Raw genomic sequence first — 12,036 nt, 5'->3', positions numbered from 1 at the left:
TTGGGCAGTAAGCATTGTCAGGGATGGGCGGTGAGCATTGTCAGGGTTGGGCTGTGAGCATTGTCAGGGTTTGGCGGTGAGTATTGTCAGGGTTGGGTGGTGAGTATTGTCAGGGTTCGGCGGTGAGCATTGTCAGGGTTGGGCGGTGAGCAATGTCATGGTTGGGCGCTGAGCATTGTCAGGGTTGGGCAGTGAGCATTGTCAGGGATGGGCGGTGAGCATTGCCAGGGTTGGGCGGTGAGTATTGTCAGGGTTGGGCGGTGAGCATTGTCAGGGTTGGGCGGTGAGTATTGTCAGAGTTGAGCGGTGAGCATTGTCAGGGTTGGGCGGTGAGCATTGTCAGGGTTGGCCGGTGAGCATTGTCAGGGCTGGGCGGTGAGCATTGTCAGGGTTGGGGGGTGACTATTGTCAGGGTTGGCGGTGAGCATTGTCAGGGTTGGATGAGTATTGTCAGTGTTGGGCGGTCAGCATTGTCAGGGTTGGGCGGTGAGCATTGTCAGGGTTGGGCGGTGAGCATTGTCAGGGTTGGGCGGTGAGCATTGTCAGGGTTGGGCGGTGAGCATTGTCAGGGCTGGGCAGTGAGCATTGTCAGGGTTGGATGGTGAGCATTGGCTGGGTTGGACAGTGAGCATTGTCAGGGTTGGGCGGTGAGTATTGTCAGGGTTGGGCGGTGAGCATTGTCAGGGTTGGGCGGTGAGCATTGTCAGGGTTGGGCGGTGAGCATTGTCATGGTTGGGCGGTGAGCAGTGTCAGGGTTGGGCAGTGAGCATTGTCAGGGTTGGGCGGTGAGCATTGTCAGTGTTGGGCAGTAAGCAGTGTCAGGGCTGGGCGGTGAGTATTGTCAGGGTTGAGCGGTGAGCATTGTCAGGGTTGGGCGGTGTGCATTGTCAGGGTTGGGCAGTGTGCATTGTCAGGGTTGGGTGGTGAGCATTGTCAGGGCCGGGCGGTGTGCATTGTCAGGGTAGGGCGGTGAGCATTGTTAGGGTTGGCGGTGAGCATTGTCAGGGTTGGGCGGTGAGTATTGTCAGGGTGGGGTGGTGAGCATTGTCAGGGTTGGGCGGTGAGCATTGTCAGGATTGGGGGTGAGCATTGTCAGGGTTGGGCGGAGAGCATTGTCAGGGTTGGGCGGTGAGCATTGTCAGGGTTGGGCGGTGAGCATTGTCAGGGTTGGGGGGTGAGCATTATCAGGGTTGGGCAGTGAGCATTGTCAGGGTTGGGCAGTGAGCATTGTCAGGGTTTGGCGGTGAGCATTGTCAGGGTTGGGCAGTGAGCATTGTCAGGGTCGGGCGGTGAGCATTGTCAGGGTTAGGCAGTGAGCATTGTCAGGGTTGGGCGGTGAGCATTGTCAGGGTTGGGCAGTGAGCATTGTCAGGGTTGGGCGGTGAGCATTGTCAGGGTTGGACGGTGAGCATTGTCCGCGTTGGGTGGTGAGCATTGTCAGGGTTGGGCGGTGAGTATTGTCAGGGTTCGGCAGTGAGCATTGTCAGGGTTGGGTGGTGAGCATTGTCAAGGTTGGGGGGTGAGCAATGTCAGGGTTGGACGGTGAGTATTGTCAGGATTGGACGGTGAGCATTGTCCGCGTTGGGTGGTGAGCATTGTCAGGATTGGGGTGGTGAGCATTGTCAGGGTTCGGCGGAGAGCATTGTCAGGGTTGGACGGTGAGCATTGTCAGGGTTGGGCAGTGAGCATTGTCAGGGTCGGGCGGTGAGCATTGTCAGGCTTGGGGGGTGAGCATGGTCAGGGTTGGGGGATGAGCATTGTCAGGGTTCGGCGGAGAGCATTGACAGGGTTGGGGGGTGAGCATTGTCAGGGTTGGGCAGTGAGCATTGTCAGGGATGGGCGGTGAGCATTGTCAGGGTTGGGTGGTGAGCATGGTCAGGGTCGGACGGTGAGCATTGTCAGGGTTGGGGGGTGAGCATTGTCAGTGTTGGGGGGTGAGCATTGTCAGGGTCGGACGGTGAGTATTGTCAGGGTTGGGCGGTGAGCATTGTCAGGGTTGGGCGGTGAGCATTGTCAGGGTTGGGGGGTGAGCATTGTCAGGGTTGGGCAGTGAGCATTGTCAGGGTTGGGCAGTGAGCATTGTCAGGGTTTGGCGGTGAGCATTGTCAGGGTTGGGCAGTGAGCATTGTCAGGGTCGGGCAGTGAGCATTGTCAGGGTTGGGCAGTGAGCATTGTCAGGGTTTGGCGGTGAGCATTGTCAGGGTTGGCGGTGAGCATTGTCAGGGTTGGGTGGTGAGCATTGTCAGTGCCGGGCGGTGAGCATTGTCAGGGTTGGGCGGTGAGCATTGTCAGGGTTGGGGGGTGAGCATTGTCAGGGTTGGGCGGTGAGCATTGTCAGGGTTGGGCGGTGAGCATTGTCAGGGTTGGCGGTGAGCATTGTCAGGGTTGGGCAGTGAGCATTGTCAGGGTTGGGCAGTGAGCATTGTCAGGGTTTGGCGGTGAGCATTGTCAGGGTTGGGCGGTGAGCATTGTCATGGTTGGGCGGTGAGTATTGTCAGGGTTGGGCTGTGAGCATTGTCAGGATTGGCGGTGAGCATTGTCAGGGTCGGGCGGTGAGCATTGTCAGGGTTGGACGGTGAGCATTGTCCGCGTTGGGTGGTGAGTATTGTCAGGGTTGGGCAGTGAGCATTGTCAGGGTTGGGGGGGTGAGCATTGTCAGGGTCGGGCGGTGAGCATTGTCAGGGTTGTGTGGTGAGCATTGTGAGGGTTGGGGGGTGAGCAATGTCAGGGTTGGACGGTGAGTATTGTCAGGGTTGGGCGGTGAGTATTGTCAGGATTGGACGGTGAGCATTGTCCGTGCTGGGTGGTGAGCATTGTCAGGGTTGGGGGTTGAGCATTGTCAGGGTTGGCGGTGACCATTGTCAGGTTTGGGCGGTGAGTATTGTCAGGGTTGGGCAGTGAGTATTGTCAGGGTTGGGCGGTGAGCATTGTCAGGGTTGGGCAGTGAGCATTGTCAGGGATGGGCGGTGAGCATTGTCAGGGTTGGGCTGTGAGTATTGTCAGGGCTGGGCGGTGAGCATTGTCAGGGTTGGGCAGTGAGCATTGTCAGGGTTGGGCGGTGAGCATTGTCAGGGTTGGGCAGTGAGCATTGTCAGGGTTGGGCGGTGAGCATTGTCAGGTTTGGGCGGCGAGCATTGTCAGGGTTGGGCGGTGAGCATTGTCAGGATTGGGCGGTGAGTATTGTCAGGGTTGGGCGGTGAGTATTGTCAGGGTTGGGCAGTGAGCATTGTCACGGTTGGGCGGTGAGCATTGTCAGGGTTGGGCAGTGAGCATTGTCACGGTTGGGCTGTGAGCATTGTCAGGGATGGCGGTGAGCATTGTCAGGGTTGGGCGGTGAGTATTGTCAGGGCTGGGCGGTGAGTATTGTCAGGGTTGGGCGGTGAGCATTGTCAGGGTTGGGCGGTGAGTATTGTCAGGGTTGGGCAGTGAGCATTGTCAGGGATGGGCGGTGAGCATTGTCAGGGTTGGGCGGTGAGTATTGTCAGTGTTGGGCGGTGAGCATTGTCAGGGTTGGGCGGTGAGCATTGTCAGGGCTGGGCGGTGAGCATTGTCAGGGTTGGGGGGTGACTATTGTCAGGGTTGGCGGTGAGCGTTGTCAGGGTGGGCGGTGAGCATTGTCAGGGTTGGGGTGAGCATTGTCAGGGTTGGGCGATGAGCATTGTCTGGGTTGGGGGGTGAGTATTGTAAGGGTTGGGCGGTGAGTATTGTCATTGTTGGGCGGTGAGCATTGTCAGGGTTGGGGTGAGTATTGTCAGGGTTGGGGTGAGTATTGTCAGTGTTGGGCGTTGAGCATTGTCAGGGTTGGGCGGTGAGCATTGTCAGGGTTGGGCGGTGAGCATTGTCAGGGTTGGGCGGTGAGCATTGTCAGGGTTGGATGGTGAGCATTGGCTGGGTTGGACAGTGAGCATTGTCAGGGTTGGGCGGTGAGTATTGTCAGGGTTGGGCGGTGAGCATTGTCAGGGTTGGGCGGTGAGCATTGTCAGGGTTGGGCGGTGAGCATTGTCAGGGTTGGGCAGTGAGCATTGTCAGGGCTGGGCGGTGAGTATTGTCAGGGTTGAGCGGTGAGCATTGTCAGGGTTGGGCGGTGAGCATTGTCAGGGTTGGGCAGTGAGCATTGTCAGGGTTGGGTGGTGAGCATTGTCAGGGCCGGGCGGTGTGCATTGTCAGGGTTGGGTGGTGAGCATTGTTAGGGTTGGCGGTGAGCATTGTCAGGGTTGGCCGGTGAGTATTGTCAGGGTTGGGGGTTGAGCATTGACAGTGTTGGGCGGTGAGCATTGTCAGGGTTGGGCGGTGAGCATTTTCAGGGTTGGGCGGTGAGCATTGTCAGGGTTGGGCGGTGAGCATTGTCAGGATTGGGGGTGAGCATTGTCAGGGTTGGGCAGAGAGCATTGTCAGGGTTGGGCGGTGAGCATTGTCAGGGTTGGGCGGTGAGCATTGTCAGGGTTGGGGGGTGAGCATTGTCAGGGTTGGGCAGTGAGCATTGTCAGGGTTGGGCAGTGAGCATTGTCAGGGTTTGGCGGTGAGCATTGTCAGGGTTGGGCAGTGAGCATTGTCAGGGTCGGGCGGTGAACATTGTCAGGGTTGGGGGGTGAGCATTGTCAGGGTTGGGGGGTGAGCATTGTCAGGGTTCGGCGGAGAGCATTGACAGGGTTGGGGGGTGAGCATTGTCAGGGTTGGGCAGTGAGCATTGTCAGGGTTGGGTGGTGAGCATTGTCAGGGTCGGACGGTGAGCATTGTCAGGGTTGGGGGGTGAGCATTGTCAGGGTTGGGGGGTGAGCATTGTCAGGGTTCGGGGGAGAGCATTGTCAGGGTTGGACGGTGAGCATTGTCAGGGTTGGGCAGTGAGCATTGTCAGGGTTGGGCAGTGAGCATTGTCAGGGTTGGGTGGTGAGCATTGTCAGGGTCGGGCGGTGAGCATTGTCAGGGTTGGGCGGTGAGCATTGTCAGGGTTGGACGGTGAGCATTGTCAGGGTTGGGCGGTGAGCATTGTCAGGGTTGGCGGTGAGCATTGTCAGGGTTGGGCAGTGAGCATTGTCAGGGTTGGGCAGTGAGCATTGTCAGGGTTTGGCGGTGAGCATTGTCAGGGTTGGGCGGTGAGCATTGTCAGGGTTGGGCGGTGAGCATTGTCAGGGTTGGGCAGTGAGCATTGTCAGGGTTGGGCAGTGAGCATTGTCAGGGTTTGGCGGTGAGCATTGTCAGGGCTGGGCGGTGAGCATTGTCATGGTTGGCGGTGAGCATTGTCAGGGTTGGGCGGTGAGCATTGTCAGGTTTGGCGGTGAGCATTGTCAGGGTTGGTCAGTGAGCATTGTCAGGGTTGGGCAGTGAGCATTGTCAGGATTTGGCGGTGAGCATTGTCAGGGTTGGGCGGTGAGCATTGTCATGGTTGGGCGGTGAGTATTGTCAGGGTTGGGCTGTGAGCATTGTCAGGGTTGGCGGTGAGCATTGTCAGGGTCGGGCGGTGAGCATTGTCAGGGTTGGACGGTGAGCATTTTCCGCGTTGGGTGGTGAGTATTGTCAGGGATGGGCAGTGAGCATTGTCAGGGTTGGTGGGGTGAGCATTGTCAGGGTCGGGCGGTGAGCATTGTCAGGGTTGTGTGGTGAGCTTTGTGAGGGTTGGGGGGTGAGCAATGTCAGGATTGGACGGTGAGTATTGTCAGGGTTGGGCGGTGAGTATTGTCAGGATAGGACGGTGAGCATTGTCCGCGTTGGGTGGTGAGCATTGTCAGGCTTGGGGGTTAAGCATTGTCAGGGTTGGCGGTGAGCATTGTCAGGGTTGGGCGTTGAGTATTGTCAGGGTTGGGCAGTGAGCATTGTCAGGGTTGGGCGGTGAGCATTGTCAGGGTTGGGCAGTGAGCATTGTGAGGGATGGGCGGTGAGCATTGTCAGGGTTGGGCTGTGAGCATTGTCAGGGCTGGGCGGTGAGCATTGTCATGGTTGGGCAGTGAGCATTGTCAGGGTTCGGCGGTGAGCATTGTCAGGGTTGGGCAGTGAGCATTGTCAGGGTTGGGCGGTGAGCATTGTCAGGGTTGGGCGGCGAGCATTGTCAGGGTTGGGCGGCGAGCATTGTCAGGATTGGGAGGTGAGTATTGTCAGGGTTGTGCGGTGAGTATTGTCAGGGTTGGGCAGTGAGCATTGTCAGGGTTGGGCGGTGAGCATTGTCAGGGTTGGGCAGTGAGCATTGTCAGGGTTGGGCTGTGAGCATTGTCAGGGTTGGCGGTGAGCATTGTCAGCGTTGGGCGGTGAGTATTGTCAGGGCTGGGCGGTGAGTATTGTCAGGGTTGGGCGGTGAGCATTGTCAGGGTTGGGCGGTGAGTATTGTCAGGATTGGGCAGTGAGCATTGTCAGGGTTGGACGGTGAGCATTGTCAGGGATGGGCGGTGAGCATTGTCAGGGATGGGCGGTGAGTATTGTCAGGGTTGGGCGGTGAGCATTGTCAGGGTTGGGCGGTGAGCATTGTCAGGGTTTGACAGTGAGCATTGTCAGGATTGGGAGGTGAGTATTGTCAGGGTTGGGCGGTGAGTATTGTCAGGGTTGGGCAGTGAGCATTGTCAGGGTTGGGCGGTGAGCATTGTCAGGGTTGGGCAGTGAGCATTGTCAGGGTTGGGCTGTGAGCATTGTCAGGGTTGGCGGTGAGCATTGTCAGGGTTGGGCGGTGAGTATTGTCAGGGCTGGGCGGTGAGTATTGTCAGGGTTGGGCGGTGAGCATTGTCAGGGTTGGGCGGTGAGTATTGTCAGGGTTGGGCAGTGAGCATTGTCAGGGTTGGGCGGTGAGTATTGTCAGGGTTGGGCGGTGAGCATTGTCAGGGTTGGGCGGTGAGTATTGTCAGGGTTGGGCGGTGAGCATTGTCAGGGTTGGGGGGTGAGTATTGTCAGGGTTGGGCGGTGAGTATTGTCAGGGTTGGGCGGTGAGCATTGTCAGGGATGGGCGGTGAGCATTGTCAGGGTTGGGCGGTGAGTATTGTCAGGGTTGGGCGGTGAGCATTGTCAGGGTTGGGCGGTGAGCATTGTCAGGGTTGGGCGGTGAGTATTGTCAGGGTTGGGCAGTGAGCATTGTCAGGGATGGGCGGTGAGCATTGTCAGGGTTGGGCGGTGAGCATTGTCAGGGTTGGGCTGTGAGCATTGTCATGGTTGGCGGTGAGCATTGTCAGGGTTGGGCGGTGAGTATTGTCAGGGTTGGGCAGTGAGCATTTTCAGGGTTGGGCGGTGAGCATTGTCAGGGTTGGGCAGTGAGCATTGTCAGGGATGGGCGGTGGGTATTGTCAGGGTTGGGCGGTGAGCATTGTCAGGGTTGGGCTGTGAGCATTGTCAGGGTTTGGCGGTGAGTATTGTCAGGGTTTGGCGGTGAGTATTGTCAGGGTTGGGTGGTGAGTATTATCAGGGTTCGGCGGTGAGCATTGTCAGGGTTGGGTGGTGAGCATTGTCAGGGTTGGGCGGTGAGCATTGTCAGGGATGGGCGGTGAGCATTGTCAGGGTTGGGCGGTGAGTATTGTCAGGGTTGGGCGGTGAGCATTGTCAGGGTTGGGCGGTGAGTATTGTCAGGGTTGAACGGTGAGCATTGTCAGGGTTGGGCGGTGAGCATTGTCAGGGTTGGGCGGTGAGCATTGTCAGGGCTGGGCAGTGAGCATTGTCAGGGTTGGGGAGTGAGTATTGTCAGGGTTGGCGGTGAGCATTGTCAGGGTTGGCGGTGAGCATTGTCAGGGTTGGGGGGTGAGTATTGTCAGGGTTGGGCGGTGAGCATTGTCAGGGCTGGGCGGTGAGCATTGTCAGGGTTGGGGTGAGCATTGTCAGGGTTGGGCGATGAGCATTGTCTGGGTTGGGGGGTGAGTATTGTCAGGGTTGGGCGGTGAGCATTGTCAGGGTTGGGGTGAGTATTGTCATTGTTGGGCGGTGAGCATTGTCAGGGTTGGGGTGAGTATTGTCAGTGTTGGGCGGTGAGCATTGTCAGGGTTGGGCGGTGAGCATTGTCAGGGTTGGGCGGTGAGCATTGTCAGGGTTGGGCGGTGAGCATTGTCAGGGTTGGGCCGTGAGCATTGTCAGGGTTGGACGGTGAGCATTATCAGGGTTGGGAGGTGAGCATTGTCAGGGTTGGGTGGTGAGCATTGTCAGGATTGATAAGTGAGCATTGTCAGGGTTGAGCGGTGAGCATTGTCAGGGTTGAGCGGTGAGCATTGTTACGGTTGGGGGGTGAGCATTGTCATGGTTGGGCCGTGAGCATTGTCAGGGTTGGACGGTGAGCATTGTCAGGGTTGGACGGTGAGCATTGTCATGGTTGGGGGGTGAGCATTGCCAGGGTTGATCAGTGAGCATTGTCAGGGTTGGGCGGTGAGCATTGTCAGGGTTGGGGGGTGAGCATTGTCATGGTTGGGCCGTGAGCATTGTCAGGGTTGGGGGGTGAGCATTGTCATGGTTGGGCCGTGAGCATTGTCAGGGTTGGGCGGTGAGCATTGTCAGGGTTGGACGGTGAGCATTGTCAGGGTTGGACAGTGAGTATTCTCAGGGTTGGGCGGTGAGCATTGTCAGGGTTGGGCGGTGAGCATTGTCAGGGTTGGACGGTGAGCATTGTCAGGGTTGGACGGTGAGCATTGTCAGGGTTGGACGGTGAGCATTGTCAGGGTGTGGGCGGTGAGCAATGTTGGTGTTGGCGGTGACCATTGTCAGAGTGTGGGGGGTGTGTGTTGAGCAGTGTCAGAGTTATCATTGGTGCTAGTCTCTTTCGTCACTCAATCTCATTTACTTGGAGATGTGCTCGTGCTTAGGGTTTTCACGTGCTAAGAACAGCATAATATAGGGAAATCAGCAAAAATTAGAGGTCAGGGTTGGGGTGAGTATTGTCAGTGTTGGGCGGTGAGCATTGTCAGGGTTGGGCGGTGAGCATTGTCAGGGTTGGGTGGTGAGGACAGGACCATCAGCGAAGGCTCCAAAGGAGCCATTCCTGACTCCATGTCATGGAGTCATGCGTAAGTTCCCTGGAACTTCGGTAAAGATTGCAGCTCTTCACCGCTATTGGAATTGGAAAATCTGAGCCAATATGTTCACTTCTCTCTGAAAACTTTGGGAGAAAAGTAAATCCAGATAAGAACTCAAACTAGGGAAAGGAAATTTGGAAAATTCCTCTCCAACCCTCTGTGATGAATCTATTTCACACGGTAACTCTGGCTCTGATTGGGCGGCATGGTGGCACAATCGTGAGCGCTGCTCCCTTATCGCGCCAAGGACCCGGTTTTGATCCCGCCCCAGGTCACCGTTCGTGTGGAGTTTGCACATTCTCCCCGTGTCTGCGTCGGCCTTACCCCCACAACCCAAAGAGATGTGCAGGGTAGGTGGATTGACCACGCTAAATTGCTCCTTAATTGGGGAAAAAAGAATTGGGTACTTTAAATTTATTTTTAAAGACCTCTGGTTCTGATAAACGGAATACAGTACCTAACATTTGTACAAGGTGATTCCCGGCCAGGACAGAAACTGGTCCAACCCTTTCTTGAAGGTATTCAGCAAATGAACATTCACTACATTCTCAAGGAAAAAAATTAGCTGCTGACATCTAAGCTAGCTCTGGTCTTATAAAGCTTAAGATTATGAGTTCTGGTCCTTCCTAACATTTAGCTGATATAAACTGTCCACATGAACACAAGCTATTCACTAAATCATCTAAAAAACCACAGACAAATTACCTCCAAGTTATCAGGAATATTTACTCTGTTATGTTTGAATCAAAATTGTGCTTAGTTGAGCATATTTTTTAACGTCACAATTATTGCAGCAGCATTTCAAACCAAGAATAGTTCTTACAATCAGTGAATATAAGAAAAAGTAAAGAAATGTTACATTCAGCAGTATGCTTTTCTGCCAAGTTTTTCTTGTGGTTGTGGTATTAGTTGATAGGTAAAATGCTAATATTAAATGTTATAAAGAGCATTTCATAATAAAATAATTGTAGCACAAAATACAAATTGCTGTACTTCATTGATGTCTCCTTTGCCAGGTAGCATCCTCAATTATTTGAGGACTGCTGAACCAAAGATTATGCTGTGATTTTTACCACAGGTCGGCAAGGGGGCAAACCGCTAAACTTCAGTTAGCACGGGGTTCAATCCGTGGTTGGTTTCACTCTGAACCATATGCTAGCCATCAAGCCAACGGGGCTAACCGACCCCCCCACTGCTCTCTAGATCATCCAAAGAACAGGGCCCATCTTATCATAGAGTGTCTACAGTGCAGAAGGAGCCCATTCAGCCCATCGAGTCTGCACCAATCATCTGAAAGAGCCCCCATGTCCCCACCCTATCCACATAACCCAGTAAGCCTACCTAATCTTTTGGTCAGTAAGGGGAAATTTAGCATAGCCAAACCACCTAACCTTCACATCTTTGGACTGGGGGAGGAAACCGGAGCACCTGGAGGAAACCCACGCAGACACGGGGAGAACATGCAAACTCCACAACGTTGAGAATTTTCATCGGCACTCTAAAAGAGCAGCTGACTTTAAGACCCAAACTCAATCCCCAGTCTTTGCTGTGTGAACTGATATCAGTATGGGTGACAGAAGGTAGAGGACAATTGACCTTACCAAACATGACATGAAAATTGTAAAGCTATTGAGGTAATCTTGCTCCTGGTTGGCCCTTGTGGAAATATGCATATGTGCATGGTAGGTGAAGACAAAATTGGACCTGACCATGATGCCCCAGTAGTCAAACACCTTAGCATGATTTTCTGTCAAAGATCCATCGCCTTAGCAGAGCAGAGGGATGGATGAGAACAAATTAATGAGGGGATAAAAACTTGACTATCCCTATTCAAAAAAACAAAATGTTTAAACTTTTGCCAATGCACAGTGGATTTGATCTCCCTTGCGCTGGAAGATAAAGATCAAAGCTCTGTTTCTTCAAACCAGCGCGTGTGCTGGACTGTATCAAATTAGAATTTGATGCATGTGCTGTGCTTTACAGCTGGACAGGACCATTTACAATAGCCTGATTCCAATCCATTTGTTTTAGAGGCAGATTTAAACTGGAGGTGGGAGTTTTACTGTATGCTAAACATCAGAATAAATAAATTCAAAACATCTGTGCATCTGAACCTACAACTGATGTGTAAAGGGCCACAATATATTTACTGAACCATTCTTGTCATGGATTATTAAGATTCTTAGTTATAATTATATTTTATCCCCCGTTCAAAAATTTCCCTTCCAACTCTAGTGTCCTTGTTTCCTGCGCAACAAAGGTACTAAAAATTAATTCTATTTGTTTTAGTGTTAATATCTACAACAATTAAGTCAATGAAAATGTATTGCTCTAGCCGTGTAATGACAAAGGCATGATGAGTTGAAACTGAGGGTAAGAATTAAGCAAATCAATCAGCAAAGTGGGCGAATTTATTTCATACATTTCGTACTTTGCAATTAGATAACTACGTTTATGATTAAATTATAGCTCCGAGCAAACCCTAAGCAGCACAATTTTTCCAACATGCTGATAGTCATTCAGTGAGAAAGGTAAAAATAACAGCTGAGTTATAAACTAGTGGTCTGTAGTGATGACATCATAAATTATTTAAAAAGGGCATATTCAGTACGACCATAAAGCCATCAATCATAACAGATGCTGATGACAAAAAACAGCTTCACTCACTTCCTATCAACACTGAGAACAATTCTATCTTGCAGGTGGCTGTGAAGTGCCAGGGTGACCCAATGTCACTTGCATTGTGTCTCTACCCTTTGAACAGTTAGGCTAGTCCTTCTCAATCTTAGAATCGAATGAGTAAATAAATTCTCAGCTCACCCACATATTCTTTCAGAGTACACACTTCAATTTCTCTAACAATGGGAAAAAATAGAAAAGCAAAAATCCCTTTAAGAGTATGGATGAATTTTTTATAGAATGCCAGGATTGAGCTACAAAAAGTTTTTTTTTGTGCCTGTGTTTGTAATGGTCAGAGTCACAGCACTCAGAGGGTTCTCTAGGGATTTTGGTGTTTTTAAATACAATTTGTTAACCTCCAGATGTTCAGTCCATAAGTCACATTATTCCT

This window comes from Scyliorhinus torazame, chromosome 2 (assembly GCF_047496885.1).
Source record: "Scyliorhinus torazame isolate Kashiwa2021f chromosome 2, sScyTor2.1, whole genome shotgun sequence".
NCBI lineage: Eukaryota > Metazoa > Chordata > Chondrichthyes > Carcharhiniformes > Scyliorhinidae > Scyliorhinus > Scyliorhinus torazame.
The sequence above is the reverse complement of the archived record's forward strand: the minus strand, read 5'-3'. Positions refer to the sequence as shown.